A 23,429-nucleotide genomic window follows, 5' to 3' on the forward strand; every position below is an offset into this window, starting at 1 on the left:
CAACAGCATTATTTGAAGACAAAGAGGAGGACTGAGAAAGCAATCATGATTTAAATCATATTTTATTAAAGGAAATGAGTAGTGGTGGATTAAAATTTTTTGTGTTATTGCCAAGATGTGTTGCTCTCACTTGCCTGCACTGAAACACTTAAGGGTATAATGTCTTGCTTTGACTATGGTCTTGTTGTTTCCTCAAACGTCAGCACCTCCTTGCACAAGCAAATGCAAATTAGTATATTATTTGTATGATCAAGTGAAGTGTGGTGAATGAGTGCTTTAGTTATTGTGCTTGGGTGCATTTGAAATGTGTTACATTTACTATAAACAGATCAAGAAGCAAATTAGATTTTAACTTGTATTTGGACCTTTAAATCAACGTGACATTGATCAAGAAACTGAGTGGTAGTGAAATATTACCACTGATTTTTTTCCAAAGAAACAGATAGTGAAAATGCTAGTGAGGAAGAGTATCTTTCTTCTGATGTATAAAACATTTCACACCCAATTGCACGATTAAGATGATTTTCATTTGTAGCGTTTTTATTAGACATTGTCATGCATAATGCAGGTCATTTAATTGAAATAAAAATGTTTTGAACATACAATTGTGACTTCCATCTTTATAGTATTGTTTTTTTTTTTAGAATTCTTTTTTTACTTGTTTTAGTCATAACACAGCAGCCATGTTGGGGAACCACCTTGAAGAATTTTAGTTAAACAAATCGACCCAGTACTTTTTTAAAGCCTAGTACTTGTTCTATTGGTCTCTTTTGCTGAACCGCTAAGTTATGGGGCATAAACACACCAATGCCAGTTGTCAAGCGATGGTGGTGGATTAACAGAGACACAGACACATACACACTAGCTCCACCCCCATGTATATATGAAAGAAATGAAGCCAGTATGCTCTGCTGGATGGGTAATGTCAGTGTGCATATATGACAAAGTGTAAGTGATCTGAGAGAAAAACTGGGTATACAAGACATCAGATGTAGTGTGCAAGAGAGAAGACTGCACTGGTATGGCCATGTAATGTGTATGAATGAAGACAGCTGCATCAAGAAGTGCTGGTCTCCAACTGTAGAGGGAAGATGTAGACGGAGTAGACCCAGGAAGATGTGGTTGAAGTGGTGAGAAAGGATCTGCAGATGTTGGGACTCACAGAGGGGATGACAGGGGACCAAGAGTTTGTTGTGCTTGAGAAAACATGCCAAGCTAAGTAAAACCATGGTTGTCCTTGCTTACAGGCTTTCTTCTGCATCCCTCTTCAGCTGAGCATTCCTAATGCCATTGGCTTGTAGGTGCTGGTGCCACATAAAAACCACCCATACCTATTTCTTTACTACCCACAATGGGATAAACACAGAGGGGACAAACAAGGACAGACAAACAGATTAAGTTGATTACATCGACCCCAGTGCGTAACTGGTGCTTAATTTATCGACCCCAAAAGGATGAAAGACAAAGTTGACCTCAGCGGAACATGAACTCAGAATGTAGCAGCAGACGAAATATCGCTAGGCATCTCGCCTGGCGTGCTAACAATTCTGCCTGCTCACTGCCTTCAAAACCACCCATACCAGCACCTATGTTGGTGCTGTGTAAAAACACCCAGTACACTCTGTAAAGTGGTTGGCATTAAGAAGGGCATATAGGCATAGAAACCATGCCAAAACAGACATGGGGCCTGGGCAGCTCTGCAGCTGACCAGCTCCTGTCAGGCCACACAATCCAGACGTTAAATGATGATGGTGATGAGGCTTCTTTCAGTTTTTGTCTATCAAATCCATTTACAAGGCTTTGATCAGCCCCCAGGCTGTATTAGGAGACACTTGTCCAAAGTGGCATACAGTGGGACTGAACCTGGAACTATGTGACTAGAAAGCAAACTTCTTACCACACAGCTATTTCTAATCTGTGGAGAATTAAGATCTAGTGGCTAAGGGTTTGAAGAACAGTTTTTAGAAGATGCATCACAGGGGTCTCCTCAAGCAGTGGGCCTTCACAAGCAGCAGGGCCTCTGGGGATTAATATTGAAAAGGTATCGGAAACATTACTTGGTAGCCTCCAGGTATTTGTAGTGCAGTGGCCTATAAAACCTTTATCAATCTCTGTAAGTGAGAATGATAAGTACAGCAAAGAAAAAGGGAGTGTTTGAATGTCTATGGAAGTGTGACCTAAGTAGATATCCAACTTTAAAAATATTTTAATTGATCTAGTTATATATGCACGTATATTTGTACACACACACACACACGTATAAGCGTGCATGTGTGAAGTGCGCGTGAACATCAGAGAAAGAGGGAGAGGGAGGGAGGGAGCGATCGATAGTTACATAATCATTTAAATATTTCTTACAAAATCCAGACGAGTATTCAACCGAACACGTTGAATGATTAATTATTTAGATTGACGAACGTTTAACCTCGCGTTACCGATAATTCGCTCGTCACTTCTATATTTTCTATATTTGATTTATATGTATGACTTTGAATTAAAAAAAAAAATGTTGTTTCGTTGACGAATGAAGCTAAAATTTGATAGTTTAAAAAAAAAAAAAATATATATATTTTAATTATGCACAAAGGTGAGAATAGCGCTGGCTCATCTTCAATGACACAACGAGGTCAAGATGAACGATGTAGGAACGACTGGAGTCTGAACAAAATAAAAATAAAAATAAACAACAAGGGAGACAACCGTTATTTAGGTCTCTTAACTCTCCATGACCGAACGAGAGAAAGAGAAAGGGAGAAAGTAAATGAGAAAGTGTAACAGCAGATAACGATACACACAACACGTTATTTGAAGAAGACGTTTATAATGGTGATGTACTGTGTTACTATTGTTAATAGTGTATAGCTTCGTTTGTTTTTATATGTGAAGAGAAGTAGAAAGGAAAAAAACATCCTTGATATGACCCGTTTGTTGATTAAGGTTATGTATTATGGACCGATTTGCACAACATTGGACCACTAACTTTACGCTGTCAAATCCACATGGTAAGGTTTTGATTATAAAAATTTACTATTCCAGATCGTTTTTATGAAATTGTGTTATGATTTTTGGTAGTTGTATTCATGTGAAAGAGAATCGATGACTTTTCCTATGGATGCTTGCGTAGGTGGTGTCTTAAGTTTTTTTTGTTTTTTCTTTCATATTTGTTTCGTCCTTCTGTATGTGTTGCTTGTGAAGCTACTGTTTCTTATTGTGCTACTTGAAGATTTTTTTTTCCATGAAAATCATGAAATTGACTAAGACACTCACATACAGAAGTATATAAATGTATAATGTATGTTTATATCCCTGAAAACTCATGATATTTTGTGCAAAAATGAAATAAAATACAGCAAATACGAGTATTGTCAGCGACCCGTACGCACATACAGACACGTATTTGTGCTCGCAGGAAATGAAAATCGAACTCGATTGTGACGGAATTGTGTGTAGAAATGCGTAACGTTAGGATTATTCGTTGTCATTAGGAAAAGCTGATTAACTTTTTTTCGAAAACGCGCGATATTTTACAATTTCTATTATGGAAGACATATTTCTGTTTCTTTGGCTTCCGATCTGTTAAATTTGATGTCGATTCTTATTACCTATCTCCCCTGTTTGCTCATTGATATGTCAGTGTCCTCTTTAGAACAAGTTTTCATTTGATTGATTAATTACATTGTTTTAAATATAAATAAATAAATATATATATATTTAAAACAGATTCCGTGTAAGTTTATATTTATTTGTGTATTTAATTAACACGGTAGTTAACTAATTATAAGTACTTTATTTCTTGAGTATCAAGTTCAGTTTTTATGGGGACAGTAGATGGGTAGGCGTGTCGTTCATGCCTTTCCTAACATGCATAGTGACATCCATAACACACATACACATCTTGCATGTAGTGGATTTAAAAAAATAATCTATACGTATACTTATTCCATATACACAACTAAGTTATGTCGTCCACATACATGGGTAATAATTCACAGGCTAAACATAACCTGAGAGTTGTGTCTGATATTACACCGGAATTTATCTTCTTTGAAGACTTGTATGGTCATTCAAGTGATAATGCGTGAGACTGGTGCTTGTTAATGTGCTCGTAAGGACGATGATATAGTGTGAAGCTGGACGTTACAAAAATATTTGCTCGTGAATGGTCACCCAAATCAAATTTTTGTTTTGAAGTAGAATTCTTATCGGAAGTGAAATGCCACAAGATGAGAAACAAGAGATTAAGAATTTCAGTGAGAACTTGTTGATGAAGCAAATGTTTTTTTCTTCAGAGCATCTTTAGAGATTTTCAGTGAATGATCAAAATGTGTACATCATTCTAGATACAAACACTGTAAACTCCAGGACAGAACGGGTACCTTGTCAACAGCTGCCGTGAGCTGGAATATTTGTTAGCACTGAAGAGAAAGCCAAACAATCTCATTGCTGTTCTGGTAATGTCTAGAATCTGAAGTTTCGGATTCTTGTTGTTAAATAAATCAGTCCTGATTAAGCAGACTTATTGCACATTGTTATTATTGAATGATATGAAGCAACCCTTAAATTCAACTACTCAGGTCAGCACCTGTACGATTTCTGTTGTGTTTAGAGTCAAACTTCAGTGTTTTTATCACTGCTATTTGAGGTTGTTAATATTAAGGTTTGTCACCTTTCGATTTTGGCTTTAAAACCTCTGGTCTCAATTTTTGTGTCAATAAGGAGTTAGTTAAAGGGCATTTGGCTGTTACATTTAACAGGTGAAGATTTTATGTAGAAATTCCATCAACTTTTTATTTTTTTATTTTTCCATGATACAAAATGAATTCTTGGGATATTTTGTTAAGAGAATTCTGAAAATTGGAGAGTTTTCAATTGTTAAAGCTGGTAGTTTAATGCAATCTGTTTTTTTTTCCTCTTAAAGAACTGGACTCTATGTGTATGTTTGTACACACATATACACCTTAGTTTCATCATATCACCTTGAATATAGTTCTTATTTGATCACAAAAGCTAAGCAACATTGAGCTTAGTTTGTACTTAGAGGAGGTGACCACTTGGAAACCGAGATGTTATAAGCACAATCTTCAGTTGGCACCACAAAGAGAATCAAGCCAAAGAATACTGCCTGAAGTTTCATCCAATCCATGTAAGCATTGATAAAGTGGATGTAAACATGATGAAGATGACACACACACACATACCCATACACAAAATATAATTTGTTAACAAGAAACACATTAAGAATGTAATTATGCAATCCAGAGAAAAAGTTCTTATTGCTGTACATATGAAAAATGGTACACTGCACTATGGAAATATCTATAATGCTTAGAACTTAAAACTCTATTTCTAAGGGCTTATGTAAACGGGTTAGACCGATTTGCACATGTAATGCAATATTGGCAGCTAGTTTGGTTAATAAATTATTGCTGCATTAATAATGTTTAGCTCCAGTGCTTTATTAGAGTACTGTATAAAAGAGGGGAAAAACGTCATTAATGCATTAGTAATTTATTATGAGAAATGTGTTGAAGTGATCCTCACTGCAAAAGCACTCTGATATTTCATTATTAATGTTATCTTTTTTGTTTGTTTTTATTTTGTACTATATTTATGTTAGTTTTCTTGTGACTTATCAGTGTAGTGGTTCTGAGAGACAAATTTTCTCTGTCCAGATTAATTAAGAAGTAGACAAATAGTTGTGTCCATTGAAACTAATTCTGGTGAAGGAGAATCTCTTTTATGTAGATGACTGATTAGTGAATTCCAAGTTGAAAAATATTTTTGTTGTCCAGCTTTCACATTGTACTAGTTAAGACTTATATGGATAGAGAGACCCGAATAAGGAACACTTATTGAGTAGAGTTAGATATTGCTATAGGACATAGTTCTGCTGGGAAGACTAGAAATAATTATTGACAAATTTGGAAGGAACTAAAATCAGGAAGTAGCTGCAGGAAACTGTATGTAGAGGCTAAACTGAAAGCTAATTTTTAGATATGCCGAAGTAGTAGAAAAACAAAAAGTAGGTTTCACATACTCTATGGCAAGGTGAAAGACGATATTAAGTATTGCCAAGCATTCTATTGTACATAAGGATCTTCATATTGTAGAGAAGTTTATCCCATAAGATATTGGTTTCAAATTTTGGCACAAGGCCAGCAATTTCGGTGCTCAACTGGCACTTATTTTATCAACCCTGAAAGGATGACAAGCAAAATTGACCTTGGTGGAATTTGAACTCAGAACTTAAAGAGGGACAAAATGCTACCTTTTGCCCAGTGTGCTAACAATTCTGCCAGCTTGTCACCTTCGTCTCATAAGATATTAAGTCAATTATCTGTGTTGACACTTTGGAAAGAAATGTCACTTCAGTAGGTTAATGAATAAAGAATATTAATAATGACTGTGATAGAAATAACTTAACTTCAAAGGTAATAGATGGAAATATTAGGTTGGTGCATAATTATTGCAGTTTTTTTTTCAATAAATTTTATTCAACAAAAAATTTAAACCAAACACCAAGCAGAAATTGAAGTAGATGGTGAATATGCTCCGGAATAATCATTTAAAGATTGTTTTGTTGAATGTTATTGTTATTATTGAATAAAATTTATTGAAAAAAAGCCACAATAATTATGCACCAACCTAATATATTTAGAGTGTAAATTACAGTTGTCTCCAGGTAATAGATGAAGTTACTTAAACAGATTTCTTCAACAAAGTACTAACATGCAGCCAATATCAGGAAAAACTTAAGCATTCACCAACTATCAACCAAATTAGAAGCCTTCATATGATCACACAACTTGCTAGAAATATCAGTCAAATCTCTCTCTTGAAAAAGGCAGGATGTATTAAATAATGTCATCCTGAGGGAAGGACAAGGTAATCATAGTCAAAATGCTTTTAATCATAGGTCTACTTAGACAGGGCTAACCTGTGGTTAAGCGACAGCCATCCTAAAAATAATAGGAAGGTGAATGCTATATGGTGTAACCAGTTATATGAAGCATAGGCATGACTGTAAGAGGTCTGCTTCCCAACCACATGATTTTGAGCTCAGTCCCACTGCTTGACACTTTGGGCAAGCATCTTATACTATAGCCTCAGGCTAACTAAAGCCTTATGAATGGATTTGGTAGATGGAAACTGAAAGAAGCCTGTCATATATGTATATGTTCATATCATCATCATCATCGTTTAACGTCCGTTTTCCGCGCTAGCACGGGTTGGACAGTTCGACCGGGGTCTGGGAAGCCAGGGGCAGCACCAAGCTCCAGTCTGATCTGGCAGTGTTTCTACGGCTGGATGCCCTTCCTAACGCCAACCACTCCGCGAGTGTAGCGGGTGCTTTTTACGTGCCACCTGCACAGGTGCCAGGGGGGGGGGGTTTGGCATCGGCCACGATCGGTTGGTGCTTTTAACGTGCCACCGACACGGAAGCCAGCCAAGGCGGCACTGGCATTGGCCATGTTCGGATGGTGCTTTTTATGTGCCACCGGCACGGAAGCCAGTTGAGGTGGCGCTGGCATCGGCCACGTTCAGATGGTGCTTTTTATGTGCCACCGGCACAGAAGCCAGTCGAGGCGGCGCTGGCAACGGCCACGTTCGGATGGTGCTTTTTATGTGCCACTGGCACAGGTATCACAACTACTATTTCTATTGATATTTGTTTCGATGTTCATGTACATGCACTTGACTCAACAGGTCTCCTCAAGCACAGCGAGATGTTCTGTGAGGTACTTTGAATGGGCAGGGGCTATGCGGAACTGGTGCCGGAAGCATCCCGGGTCTTTGCAGTCACAGCACATCTCCAGAGATCTCGGTCCTTCGCCATTGCCTCAGTGAAGCCCAACGCTCTGAGGTCATGCTTGACTACCTCATCATATGTCTTCCTGGGTCTACCTCTTCCCCTGATTCCTTCAACTGTTTGGGAGCGGCACTTCTTCACACATCTCTCCTCATCCATCCGCAGTACATGACCATACCATCGCAGGCGTCGCTCTTGCACACCACATCTGATGCTTCTTATGTCCAGCATTTCTCTCAGGGTGCTTACACTCTGTCGTGCATTCACACTGACATTACACATCCAGCGGATCATGCTAGCTTCATTTCTTTCAAGTCTGCGCATGTCCTCTGCAGTCACGGCCCATGTTTCACTACCGTGAAGCATGGCAGTTCGCACACATGCATCATACAATCTACTTTTCACTCTGAGTGAGAGACCCTTTGTCGCCAGTAGGGGTAGGAGCTTTCTAAACTTTGCCCAGGCTATTCGTATTCTAGTGGTGACACTCTCTGAGCATCCACCTCCACTACTAACTTGGTCACCCAGGTAGCGGAAACTATCAACTACTTCTAGTTTCTTCCCCTGGAGTGTGATGGAATCTGTTTTCCGAGTATTTGTGGTGTCTATTGTCCCTGTGCATCTGACGCACATGAAAGCTATCTTATCAGTTAATTTCCCTTTAATGTTGCTGCACCTCTTATGCGTCCATAGCTTACACTGGGTGCATCTTATGGAGTTTCTACCTACACCTTTCCTACAGATCGAGCAGGGCCACCTGCCCGATGGGGTGTGTGCTGAGTTCGCCTTTCTGCTTACTATAACTTTGGTCTTTGCTACATTTACTCTAAGGCCTTTTGATTCTAACCCTTGTTTCCACACCTGAAATTTCTTTTCTAGTTCCGGTAGTGATTCTGCTATGAGAGCCAGGTCATCAGCATAGAGGAGCTCCCAGGGGCAACCTGTTTTGAATTCCTCTGTTATTGCCTGGAGGACTATGATGAATAAAAGGGGACTGAGAGCTGAGCCTTGGTGTACACCTACTTCTACCCGGAATTCTTCACTATATTCGTTGCCAATCCTAACCTTTCTGACAGCCTCTCTGTATAGGGCCTGTACATATATATATATTTGTGTGTGTGTTCATGTTTCCTTGTCATATAATTTTAATGGTTATAAATGAGTACCATCATCATGCAAGTAGTGTCATTTGTTGCCAGTCTGCCATGAAACATGTCTAGCCATGAGGAAGTATTAACTATGGTTGGAAACAAGTGAGAGTTGGCAACATGAAGGGTATCTGACTAGAAAAGTGGTATATAGATGTATGCTATGTGTATGAGTTAAGATGGAAGAGATCCTCAGCTAGGCTTCTCATGGACAGGGAACAAAGATTTAATTCATCTAAGCAGGCAAGAGTGATAGTGTGGCGGATGTAGGCATACTTTTGACAAGACAAACGGGTAGATAATTTGATCAAAGTAGTCAGAATGTGTCATATAATAGTTAAGATTAAACGAATCTTAGAAAAAGTAGCAGTGACATCTCTGCATATGCTCCACAATCTGGAATTTCAGATGAACAAGGATTAATTTTATGATGCTTTTTCGTAGATTATCTTAATGTCCATAACCTTATCATGGCTACTGACTTCAACAGATATGTTGGACAAGCATTCTGATGGATTCCATGGAAACTCATTAGATGAGTTGCAGTTTGGTTTTGTGTCCAAAAATGTACTACTGATGCTCTCACCCTATTAAGGCAAATGCTGAAGAAATATATGAACGACGCATAAAGGAGTGCTGAACTCTGAAAATGAATGGGATCTGTGGAAGAGGGAGACCAAGAAAACTTAGGATGACACGATGATGGTTGATTTCAAGATGTTGCATTCCACGAAGAAGATGACAGATGAAAATATGATTAGTGGTATGCAATGTGTGAAAAAACCTGACTGCATGTGGAAACATGACAAAATGTATGTTAAAATGGAAATTGGGATATATATCTACATCTAGCCCTTTCATTTTGTACCTGCCAAGTCTCCATTATATACTCTGATATCCTCTCATCTGTATACTGCACCTTCTCTATTTATCATACCTAGCCATCCAAATGAGAGAAGCTTAAGGTCTCTCTACATCCAAACCATAACTCTTCCATTATTTTAATGTTTCTTATTCTTTTTTCTTGCGACTACATTGCTTGTACAACAAGGGACTGCTTTGGATCTGTTAATAACTGATTCATTCCTTTGATATCTTGACACTTCCTCTCTCTCAGTTGACATTTTACTTCTCTGTTGATATTCATCACTATTGTACCAGCAAATATTACCTTTCTAGTCTGCTTTCATTAACATATATTTCATGTACATACAGACACAGACTCACATATCTCTTGCTAGTGTTTAGTACATCTCTTATCTTTCACCATTCACCACATTCTGTTACTTTCATACCAACATCTAGTACCTACTTCCTATACTTCTTTTTTGAGGGATCATTGGTACTGTTGTTATCTGATATATCCCCTCCCTGGTTCTCTCTCTCATACCTGCAGAGATACGAGGTGGTATCAAAACGTTCCTGGACTAGTTCTGTAGTGCACCAACAGATGGCAGCACACAGTTGCGTATGCAGTGAGAACCAGCTGTGACCTTCATGAGGCAGTGTGTGGAGTGATATCGCTTTGTTTACCTTGCGAATTGTGAAATTTGTGTTTTTGTGATCATGTGTATGCTGTAGTCTGTGATTTTGTCATGGACAGGAACAAAGAGCCAATGTGAAATTTTGCATTAAACTAGGGAAGTCTGCTACAGAGACATTGAGCATGCTTACAGCGACAAAGCAGTGGTTCATATTCAATGTTTTCAGTGGCACAGATGCTTCAAAAGCAGAAGAACATCTCTGGAAAACGGTGAGCCTTCTGGCAGACCTGCCTTGAGCATCACCCCTGGAAATGTGGTTTTGTGCATCAAGAATTTGTTCCTCAATGCCAGATCATCAATTGAGAGTTCTACTGTAACATTTTGAAGCATTTGAGGGAGAACATTCAGCGAAAGTAATGGGATCTGTGGAGTGTGAAGAATTGGATTCTTCATAATAACAATGCACTCTGTCATCGAGTTCTCCTCACTCATTAGTTTCTCGCCAAAAACAACATGGTATCGCTTCTGCACCTGCCCTATTCGCCAGATTTAGCGCCTGTGGACTTCCATCTCTTCCCCAAGATGAAAATGCAGCTCAAAGGACATTTTAACAGCGTTGTCTTGATTCAGAGTGAATCATGGAAGGTCCTGGCTTGCTTATGGAAAATGACTTCCAGGCCAGATTCAAAAAATGGCAGGAACTCTGGGACTGGTATATTGCTGCATAAGGTGACTGTTTTGATGAGGATGATGTTAAAACATAGGTAAATGGAAACTTTTTGACAACTTCTATAGCTGTCAATAGTCAGCTATTCCTTTGCTGGTCGGAGAGAGAGAACAAAGGGATGCAGTACACCCACTTCCTACTCGGCCCTCTTCCTTAGGTATCCATCTCAATTACTCATGATTACCAACCTCGCTAACCTTGGCTCTCCTTCCTTATTGTTACTCTTTACTCTTTTACCTGTTTCAGTCATTTGACTGTGGCCATGCTGGAGCACCGCCTTTAGATGAGCAAATCAACCCCAGGACTTATTCTTTGTAAGCCTAGTACTTATTCTATCGGTCTCTTTTGCCGAACCACTAAGTTATGGGGTCGTAAACACACCAGCATCAGTTGTCAAGCAATGTTGGGGGGACAAACACAGACACACAAACATATACACATGCACGCGCACACACACACACACATACATACATACATATATATGACGGGCTTCTTTCAGTTTCCGTCTACCAAATCCACTCAAAAGGCTTTGGTTGGCCCAAGGCTATAGTAGAAGACACTTGCCCAAGGTGCTTCCATAGTCACACTGGTTACATTGTAGAGAACTTCTATCTATACCTTCTCAATACTCACACTGAATATGGCCATTTCTTTGATGGTATCAGGGTCCTGTCTTCTCACCCACTTACCATTACTTTAGTCTCTGCTAAATTTATTATAGACCTCTCAATTCTAGGTTTTCCTTCCATACTTGGAATTTTTCTAATTCTTCATCATTATTGCTTTAAGAATTAGGTCCCATGGGTTGCTGGTTTTAAACTCCTCTCTTAATGCTTGGAGGACTATAATAAACAGAAGGGGCCAAGGACTGAGCCCTGTGCTCTGATGTTCCCCTATTTTCATGTTGAATTCATTGTTATACTCATTACTTACTTTCGTCTTAGTGATTGCACATCTGTACATGACTTGTGTAGCTCTCACAAACCATTCATCTATCTCAGCTTTCCTTATTGATCATAAGATCACAGAGCATGGAACCCTTTCAAAACCCTTCTTTTGATCAACAAATACCAAGTATAGGAGCTTTTTCACTAGGAAGATAGCATCAGTGATATTTTTTCCTAGCACAAAACCAAGTTGCATCACATATGTGTCAATTCTCATCCTAATCAATTGCACAATAACTCTTTTGCTAACTTTCATAACTTGATTTAATAGTTTGACACCTCTATAATTACCTCTCTTTCTAGGGTATCTTATTTACACCTATAGAAGTTAATGAAGTGGCTGCTACACTATTTGTTGGGTACATACTAACTGATAAACTATGTATGTGACTAGCCCATATTCTATACTATTGGATCTTTTAAGCATTTCATTGGTGATTCCTGATGGAGCAGAGGCATTTCTCACACTCATATCCCTAATTACTCTATCCATCACACTGCTGCTAACCTGAATCACTGGTTTCTCTGTTGGGTCTACTTTAGGAAGATCCACTTTCTCCTATGTATTTCTCTCATTTGACAACCTTTTGTAATGGCATTTTCATGTTTCTTTCTTTTCAGTATCTCTAAGAGGAAAAGTATTGTTGTTCATACTCTCTTCTTCCCGTCCCAATGACATCTTGATTTTCTCTCAAACACTACCTTGCAATCGAGACTGTCTCACATCTTAAAATACTGACAAACTTCTTACTCTTGACTTCTCTTCTTGCTAAGTATAGCTGATGTTTATCCTTTATTTCTTCCACTCTTTTGAAGCCTGTGTTTTAGTCTTTATGCCTCTGTCTGTGGAGCTATTCCACTACCATGTCACTTTCTTTGTGGTTAGGAGATGTACATATATAGGTTTGGTGGAACAAACAGGAGAAATAAAACTCTACATAAGAGTATATATAAGCTTTTTATGAGGTTTTGAAATTATCTAGGTAACTGAAAAGCCAAGAGTTTTGAGTGCTGCACTTCACAAACTAACTGAAAATTATGAATTCACTCTTTATATTAGGATGAATCTTCAGTCAAAAATATTGAAGACTATGTGATGATCAGTAAACTTAGAAATTGGCTAGTTAATTAAAAGGGGTAAAAATATAAAAAGAGAATAAAATGTAGTCTGATATAATAATATAACTACATCTATAAAGATATACTCATGTATATAATAAAAATACAACTACACACAGACATACATATTTGTCAAATATATGCACAGAGAGACATGTATATTATACAGACACAAAATATATGAAGGTACACATGTATATACACAATGGAACACACATGCACACACACATATGCATGTATATCCATATATATATATATATATATATATATATATATATATATATATATATATTATATGTATATCAAATCATGCATATATAGGTACATATATATATACACATATGCTCATGCCTATCAGCAAATAATCAGATGTATATGCATATATAAGTATATATGCACACATGTACATATATATATTTTTTATCAAGAAACATACTCACAAATACACAGATTTACATACAAACATATATAACACTATGGTAAGAAATATAAAGAAACCATATAGGCATATTTGAGGAGGTGAAGTACTGGAGTTGAATCCACAATATTCATCAACTATAGAAGTGTTAGAATATGACCGTACGTGAGGAGCTTCGGTGACATATTTCTCCTCTTGTACAACTGCGTCCGGCTGCATCCCAACATAACATAATGTAATATAATGTTATGTTATGTAAGCCAAAATACATGTTTGTATGCAGTGCCAAAGTATATGAAATAAGGACTCCAAAAACTGTTCTACTTTTATAAAGAGAAGATAGATTTATTTCACAGTGTACAAAGTGATGTGTTATATTTAGCGAAGTGTTGTGTCATGAATGCATGCTTATAATATTTGTGTCTGTGTGTTCATGTGCGTGAAAGAAGTACAGAAATTAGGTTTATGCAAATACAACAGAGCATAAGAGAAATCTCAACATTTTGAGTTTAAATGAAGTTACTTTAGAGTTATTTTACCAGTTCATGTAGTACACGATAATGAGTTCTATACAAGATTTGAGTCTCGGAGCTGAGATTAGTTGAGTCATTTGTTGTGCATATTTTTCTCTTGATATAGATATTCTTTCAGATATATATACTGCAACTGTTTTTCCGTGGTGAGATTTTCACACTAACAGCATGAGTTGAATCTGTATTTATCTTGTTGTGTACAAGTTGAAATCTTTGTAGATGGAGACGATGTTGGTGATAACGTTATGTCTGTCACTGGTTTACAATAGTGTCTTCATATTATGGTTGGCTTGGTTGTCGTCTGCCTTTCGAACTGGAACGTGGTTGAGTAAGCTCTGTGTGGTCTCCGACCAAGACCTTAAAAGGTCTTAAGCCTAAAGACAGTGAATCGTGATATACCAGCCTATTTAAAGAGTTAAGATGGCTCAAATGAAAAGTCCTATCCGAAAGCCGTGATTGGTCAGTTTACACACTGGCACAAAGCAAGTAGAGAGACAGACCGCGCTTAGATGCTAACCAATCATAATAGTGGACACAACACAGTTAAACTAGCCAAAGATGTTTGTAATCTCAAACGAGATCATTCTTAATATTTTTCTCAAACAGTGAAGATAGCAATGAAGAAAAAAATATTGCTACAGAAGAAATTAAATAAAAAGATTATACATTTTATATGTAAATGTACCTATACAAATACATTTACTTGCTCATATACATATATGTGTGTGCATGAGTATGTATGTACATACTTGCTCACACAGCGCAGGCATGGCTGTATGGTAAGAAATTTGCTTCCCAACTACATGGTCTTGGGTTCAGCTCCACTCTGTGGCACCTGCACATATTTACTGGCCAAAATAACTCATAGCAGATTAGTTTGAATATACAGTGAATCAACATTTGCATGGCTTTTGTCTTTGTGCATTAAGTCTGTAGTTCCTACCTTAACTCCAGAAGAAATTGAACTATCACTGGAATCACTTTGGGTGTTATCTCCCAGACTCATACTGAAGAAATACCCTCAGTTATTCTATGGTGGAATTTAGGTGTTCTATGTTGATGCAAATGGTAGAAATTTGGTATGTTTGCTCTAATATAGTTTGGCTGAATGCCACATTTAACGTTTATGACTTTTTCTGAAAATTTCTTGAGATTTCTTTGTTTTAACCCTTTAGCATTCAGATTATTCTGTCAAATGTAATCCTTATTAATGCATATTGTTTTGAATTAAAAATGCATTTTCATGTAGCTTCAAGATTTCGATGATGCGATTGTTCATTTGTAAGAATGACATTATAGGGTCTGTGTGAGAGGCTGGATCTGGCCAATTTGAACATAAAACAAGTTGAACATTTCAGCCGGATATGGCTGGTTTAAATGCTAAAGGGTTAAACATCAGAGATAAGAATTCTGCTAATATGAAGTTTTTCAAAATAACAATTGATTATCATTTTGTTTTTTTTCTACCCACTTAGTTCCAAGCACATATTTAGTGGTAAGATTTTCATTTTCAAGACTTTTTCTAGAAGTATAAGCTTTAAATTTTGGATTGTAATATAGGGATTAAGGTCAGGGTTTGGGGATAGGAGTTAGCATTAGTTTTTGGGTCAGTATTAGCATTAAAGTTTTAGGGATAAACTTAGGCTTAAAGTTTAGGATTATAGTTTAAGATTAGGGTTAAGATTGAAATAATTTGAATTTATGTACAATATTTTGCAGAATTGAAATTGTGTAAAACACAATGGACTGGGTACTTTCAATGTGGTACCAGCACCAGCTAGGTTTAAACCCTGCCAAAGCTGACCTCACCAGTGCTGGTGTCACATAAAAAGCACCCAGCTCACTCTTTAAGGTGGTTGGTATTAGGAAAGGCATCAGGCTGTAGAAACCATGTCAAAGCAGACCTTGCTGGTGTTGATGCCACATAAAAAGCACCCAGTTCATTATTTAAGGTAGCTGGTATTAGGAAAGGCATCAGGCTGTAGAAACCATGTTGAAGCAGAGCTTGCTGGTGTTGGTGCCACATAACAAGCACCCAATCTCTTCTGTAAAGTGGTTGGCATTAGGAAAGGGATTCAACCGTAAAATCCATGCCAAAACAGACAGTGGAGCTTGGTGCAGTCCTCTGGTTTGCCAGTCCCTGTCAAACCATCCAACCCATGCCATCATGGAAAATGGATGTTAAATGATGATGATAATGATGGATATCTGAAAAAATAGTTTTAAAAAATATGATTTACATAGTGTATTTTTACTCAGAGTATTTTTACAAAAGATTTACTATAAGTAAAATATATTGCTTTCTTCTATTATCTTTAATTTCTTGGAGTCTCTAACTTGGGCAACACTGGATATTTCAGCATATATATATACATGTGTGTGTGTGTATCAGCATCAGTGCCAAACAGTGATGAAGAATAAACAAACTTGTTAAAAATATATTTGTGACATAATCTAACTTCTAAATGTAAATTCACTGGAGTTACTATGGAGAAAAAATTCTCTCCTGTGGTAAAAGGTGTCAAAACACTATATCTTCCTAGTGCTTTCCTCTTGTGGAAATCAGTTACATACTTCCTGATTATTTTTTATGGTATATATATATACAGACACACACACACACATATATATACACATACATACACACACACACACACACACACACACACACATACATACATACCTACATACATACCTACATACATACATACATACATACATACATGCACAAGAAGATCTGTACTCTGCAGCAGAAGTGTTAAGACTGATCCAGCTGGTGGTGTGAAGTACTTGTATACATATAAGCACCCATCCCATGCAGTGTCACGTAAAAGTACTTGTGTGGTGCATTGTAAAAGTGCCCATACGGCACCATGTAAAAGTACTCATGTGGTGCCACGTAAAAGCACCCACCACACTCTGTATAGTGGTTATGTTAGGAAGGGCATCTGGCTGTAGAAATCATGCCAAATCAGACTGGAGTCTGATGCAGTGCCCCACCTTACCAGCTCTGATTCAACTGTCCAATCCATTCCAGCGTGGACAATAGATGTTAAATCATGATGATGATAATGATGATAAATATGTATATGATGCTGATATATACATGCCCACTGGTGTTTGTATACATCTTCTGTACACATATATGTTGTTAATTGTGTATATGTGCATACTATGTTTGTATCTATTGTATGTAGGGGTTTGTCTAATATATGTGTGTTTATGTCAGTGCATGTGTTTGTATATGTAATGCATATATGTGTATTTATGCCTTCAGATTGATCTTGTTATTGTTTCTTTGCAAGGTAAGTCTCAGTTGATGAAATAAATCACTGAACCAGAGACGAAATGAGCTGTAATTTTTCTTATCATGTTCACACATAAACACACAAGTCTTTATGTTCCTTGTTATTACAAATAGGCATTTTCTGACACATACTGCAGCAGTAATCTTCATGTCATGTACTTTCCCATAGAAGCATCCATTTATCTAAACACATATACACATGCAAACAAACAATTATCTATGCTCACACATTAACACATGCAAACAAACAATTATCTATGCTCATACTTTATCTAGGTACATATACACACACACTTTTATGCACCACTTATAAACCCCATGTTTGCATAGTTATATTTTGTTTTGTTAAATAACGCTAAATGACTGTTATTGTGATGTGGTTTTGACCTTCCTGCCATTACATTGTCAATTAAAAGTTAAAAACGGTGGTTTGCGTTGGTTGTGCAGGAGAAAATTACATAGCAGGTAATATGCTATGGATACAGTCACTTTTCTCTTGCTGTTATTTTTTTAGCATTGTTATTGAGTAACCTACAGTCACCTCTGTTTGAGCAAACTGATAGATAATTTTCTTTCTTGGAAGTTATCGAAATATTGAGCTGATAAGAGATAAACTCTACCTCTCTACAGGTCTTATGCTCCTCAAAGCTCCTCAACTCACATTGCCTGCATGTGGAGCAGTGTTGTAATTACTGAATGTTCGCCACTTGTTTCTCTTTTCTTTCAACAAAACTGTGTAGAGATTAAAAAAACACAGACATGACTGTGTGGTGAAGAAATTCACTTTCCAGCCACATGATTTTGGATTCAGTCCTACTGCATGACATTTTGGGCAAGTGTCTTCCATTTTAGTCCCAGGTTGACCAAAGCCATAACCTTCATGTTGTCATGCAGATCTGTTGTGTGTGTATCGTGTTGGTTGTTGTCATCATCATCATTATTTGATAGGAGAGCTGCACCCAATTCCATTATCTGTTTTGCTAGGGTTTCTTCAACTGTATGCCCTTCCTAACACTAATCACTTTACAGAGTGAACTGGGTGCTTCTTATGTTGCACCAGCACCAGTAGTTCTTTTGTTCTCCTATTATATAACCCCACTTTGTTGAGACGATTGAAAAAAGGTACTTAGATACCAATTCATGGATATTTGTTGTGTCTTTTGAAATGATGCTAGTTCACTTGGAGTTTTAGGAAAAATATCAGATTTTCTAGGATTCTAAATGTACTAGATCAGTGGTTCCCAAACTGCTCCCTTGATACCCAGGCCACATTCCTAGTGCCCCTGCCCCAACTAACCATCACAAACAGACCTCTTTCTAAAGCAAATTCAAAGTAACTGTATTTCACAAATAAAACTTAACATAATGAACCCTTTATTTTGTTGTTTTTACATGAATTGTTACCTCATTATTGCCCCACTTTTTACATGAATCACTTAGCTATTATTGCTCCACTTTTCTTCAATGCCCTCTTGGAACTTTCTACCATCCCAGGTGGGTGGGACAATACTGCCCACTTTCGGAACCACTGTACTAGATTTTCTAGACTTTTCTTGCAAGCAACAAATATATAGTTTTTTGCTTGAAAAGATACATCTTGCATATAATTAGTTACTGTTACTGAATCCAGAGTTAATGAGGAGCTTTATAGTTTGTTGTTCAGCCCTAGGTCTGCTTTGATTGAGTAGACCTATGATCAAGGGCATTATAGTCTTGGTCTATCTTGTTAATGTGAAACTTTTGTATCTGATGTATCTTTTCTTTTTATTTTTTTAAGATAGCACAATATGATTCAAGGACGATTTGATTGTTATTTCTAGTATGTTGAAGCCCCCTGTTGGCTTGTTATGTTCTGTATTTATCCTCTATGATGACTTTTTGATAACATGCTATCTTAAGTTATTTTTTCCTATTATTTCTGATGGAGCTGTGACCATTATAAAATTTTTGTTGTTTTAAGACAATGTTTTAAAACTAATGAGCAGAGATCTTTCTAGAAATAACAATTGCATAGAAACTTCTTCATTATTTTGTTCAATAGATAGTTTTATTGTGTGTGTAGTTATTTATTTTCCTGGTGAGTCTCGAGGAAAAGGCAGTGCTCATAGTGGGAAAGATATGAATGAGGAGGGAAGGAATTCCGGAAAACCTGGACATTGTGATTAAGGTGGAGCTTGGAAGTTTAAACATAACAAAGGTGTTGTGTTTGGAACATTTTGTTGTTGTTCATAGATTGTTTTATTTCACTTGGTTGTGGCTATACTTCCACCCATGACGCTGATATACTGTTTATAAATAAATTGATTAAATGTTTTTATGATTTGACCCTGTTGTTGAAATGAACATTTGATTAAATTTATTTTTGTATATTATGTAACTGTTAATGATTTTTGTTTTATTTTTTCTCCCTTTTCTAGGCAGCTTATAAAGAAATGGTTCCAATACTTGTTTAATTAGATGTGATATCGTGGAAAGATTTTGGTAATCAAACCCCTGCTGAAAGTTTCGACTAGTAAGTATTTCTTTTTTTCTATTTTCCTTTTCAGGATGTTATGTAATGTTTATTTCTTGATACTTTACAAGGGTGTTGATTTGGGAAAGAAGATATTTTCCTCTAAACCAGTGGTTCTCAGTCAGGGTCCACATGGCCTCTTTGGAGGTCCATGGGACAAAAACTTTAGGGACCTTGAAAAAGTTTTGCTTTAAATGTATGTAGTGGTATGTATGGCAAGAAACAGCCAGGCATTTTTCACTAACATTTTGCATAGTTCAGCAAACACAAATTAATGTGTGAGAAACAAAATAAGAATTTTGAAAGAAGTATCTATAAAACTAGTTTTTAAGTATGAAAATGGTTATGGGGGTCCACCAAAGGCGTCTGCAGATAAAAAATGGTTGAGAACACCTAAACTATTACATGTGCATGCACACAAAACAAATTATCATGTGCACATAAAAAGTTAGTTGCTTAAAATGATGTTCTTTCATTTAATGTCTATGGTGGGGCTGGATGGGGCAACATTTTATGGCTGGATGCTCTTCCTGTTACCAACACTTACCTATTTTTCAGATATATTTGACTAGTCTTTGAACATGCAAAGTGACCAATTGTCATGTCAATTAGGAATGTACACATCATATTACTGATTTGCTCAGATGATGACCGAAGTGCATGCACATACATGGGAGCTTACTTATATACACACACACGTCATTGTTGTCACTTTAACATTTGCTTTTGATGCCTTCATGTGTCAGGCAAAAGTGTGTTGAGGCAGAATTGTTTCCTACTGAATGTCTTTCCATGTGTCCACTCTATTTGTTTCCAATCTCTCTGTCTAGCAAACAACAAACTTATGTGGAGAACTGGAAATAAACACCATTGGTTGAATAAGCCTTTTGTTTATAAAGATCATGCAACATGTCAAGAAGCCCAGACATGCAAACAAACAATACCACCAGAAGCTATTGTTTACAAACCAGTGAATGTGAAAGAAATACAAACGTCACTCACACAAATGCACATTCACACACATAGACATAAACACAAACACACAAACACGTAAATAACATGACATGGAGAATTTTAGATAGAGCTTCACCTTACATAAAAGACCCATCAAATGTAATTTATGTCTTTTGGAAAAATTCTATATTTTATTCCAGGACAATAGCGCTTTGAATCAAAGACGCAAACTCTTGAATTCCTGCAGACATGCAACAAAATTTAAAATGTCAGCTGACAAAATACCATGTCGATAGTATATATTTTTTGAATCTTGAACTAGTTTTCAATCCCACTGTTGGATTTGTATTTTGTAATGCATGGATTTTCGCATCGCAAAAATATTGTAAATATTGCGACGTATTTCTTGAGAAAATCTTTGACTGTTTTATGTATATATTATTCTCATGTTTAAGATTTTATTTTTATTCCATTTAATCATTATATTTATAGATAATTCGATATATGGTGTCCATTTTGCATGTCTTTTATCCAATTTTTATTATTATACACTCAGCAATTTTTAAAAAGTTGTTTGTATATATACGTTAAGACCTAGATATGCTTTTATGTGGATGTCTGTATTGTAAGCATGCATATGTATTCGTATGTGTGCGTCTGTGTATATGTGTAAGCTTGTATGTTTATACTTGTACACATATGTATATGGATGTATATGTATACATGTATACACTTATATTTGTGTGGATATGTATTTACGTGCATATTTCTATATCTTTATATACGTGATCTTATATGTGTATTTATATGCCAATATATACTTATGTATATATATGTAATTTTATGGATCTTTTCCTTTTGAACAGCACTTTGTAACATAATTTCTAGTTAACTAAACACTTTTAAACTTCGTATACTGGTAGAATGTGTTTATAAAACATCTTTTTTTCTTGGCTTTATTGTGAAAATTCTATAGTTTGTAAGATATTTCATCTGAAATTTCGAGCATTTCGGCAATTTTAACCAATCGCTGGAGTCCATTTAGGTAAACAACATTCCGTGCTGTATGAATATGTCCCTCCTTTAAGAAACAGATTGGGTTTATTTACATTTGTGAAGAAAAAAAGATACCCTTCCCCAACCTCAAACCCTAACTAACCCTAACCCTAAATCTAAAATAGATTGAAATGCAATAGATCAATACTAGGGCCATAATTATGGGTGTCATTTTCATTTGACACCGCTAGAAAAAAATCCCATTTTCCATAGTGGTGTCGTATGAAATTGTCACTCATAATTATGGCCCTAGTATCGATTTATTGCATTTCAATCTATTTTAGATTTAGGGTGAGAGTTAGGGTTGGTTAAGGTTAGGGGTGGGGGAAGTGTATCTTTTTTCTTTACAAATGTAAATAAACGCAATCTGTTTCTTAGAGGAGGGACATATTCATACAGCACGGAACGTTTTTTACCTAAATGGACTCCAGCGATTGGTTAAAATTGCCGAAATGCTCGAAATTTCAGACGAAATATCTTACAACCTATAGAATTTTCTCATTAAAGCCCAAGAAAAAATGATGTTTTATAAACACATTCTACCAGTATACGAAGTTTAAAAGTGTTCAGTTAACTAGAAATTATGTTGAAAAGTGCCATTCAAAAGGAAAAGATCCAATTTTATTTTATGTGTATGTTTGTTACACATATTCCATCACCTATTTCTCTTTCTTTTTCTTTCCTTACACAAAGTACCCTTTTTCTCCCTATTCGTTACTTTGATAGTGTCCTTAAACAATGCGTTCCTCTTCTCCCCCCTTACTTCCCTCTTTCTTTCGCTAGCTGTTACATTTTTTCTTTTCTTTCCCCCTCCCTACGTTTAAGATATACTTTCTATCTCTTGTCTGTTATAACTAACTTGTATATGTATGCACCAAGAGATTTTTATGCACGTCCATATATGTATATGTGTGTATGTGTATTTGTGCGTATATTTATGTCTTACATATATATGCCTGTATATGTATGTAGCTATGTGCATGCATCTGTGTATTTTGATGTATATATGTATATGGTCTAGTATGGGTATATACTGTTGTAAAATATGTAATGCAGCGTGAACATTTTAATTTTAATGTATTAATTGACTTATATTTTGTATATAATTATTTACAATATGTATTTTGAATCTACTCTACGATTTAAGGTTTTCTTCGATTTTACAATAGGATGAATTTATATTGGATTCATTTATTTTGTTCATTGCATGCTTAAGACAGTTAATTGAAACGATCAATAAAACAAATCCAAGCATCTCAACAATCTCACCAGACCTACCTTTCAGTGTGTCCACAGTGAGTCTGCCAACCCTGAGGGTGTGGGCTTGTGAGACCCTGGGATGGGGGACAGCAGCGTCATGCACCTGAAAAGAAAGCTCCCATTTGGCAGATTTCATAAACAAACAACAGCCTTC

General features: G+C 36.5%; 1 protein-coding gene across 2 annotated transcripts in view; it reads left to right on the forward strand.

Annotated features, from left to right (window-relative positions):
* Positions 1 to 2,605: 2,605 nt before the first annotated feature.
* The window catches only part of LOC115215376 (malignant fibrous histiocytoma-amplified sequence 1 homolog), a 47,977-nt gene continuing 27,153 nt past the window's right edge, over positions 2,606 to 23,429 (forward strand). The window contains exons 1-2 of one of the 2 annotated variants that reach the window (XM_029784534.2): positions 2,606 to 3,002; positions 19,911 to 20,005. The gene's annotated coding sequence lies outside the window, so the exon portion shown is untranslated. The remainder of the gene's footprint in view (positions 3,003 to 19,910; positions 20,006 to 23,429) is intronic. The other variant, XM_036505921.1, reaches the window with a different exon arrangement.

The sequence above is a fragment of the Octopus sinensis genome, linkage group LG9 (assembly GCF_006345805.1).
Source record: "Octopus sinensis linkage group LG9, ASM634580v1, whole genome shotgun sequence".
NCBI classification, from domain to species: domain Eukaryota; kingdom Metazoa; phylum Mollusca; class Cephalopoda; order Octopoda; family Octopodidae; genus Octopus; species Octopus sinensis.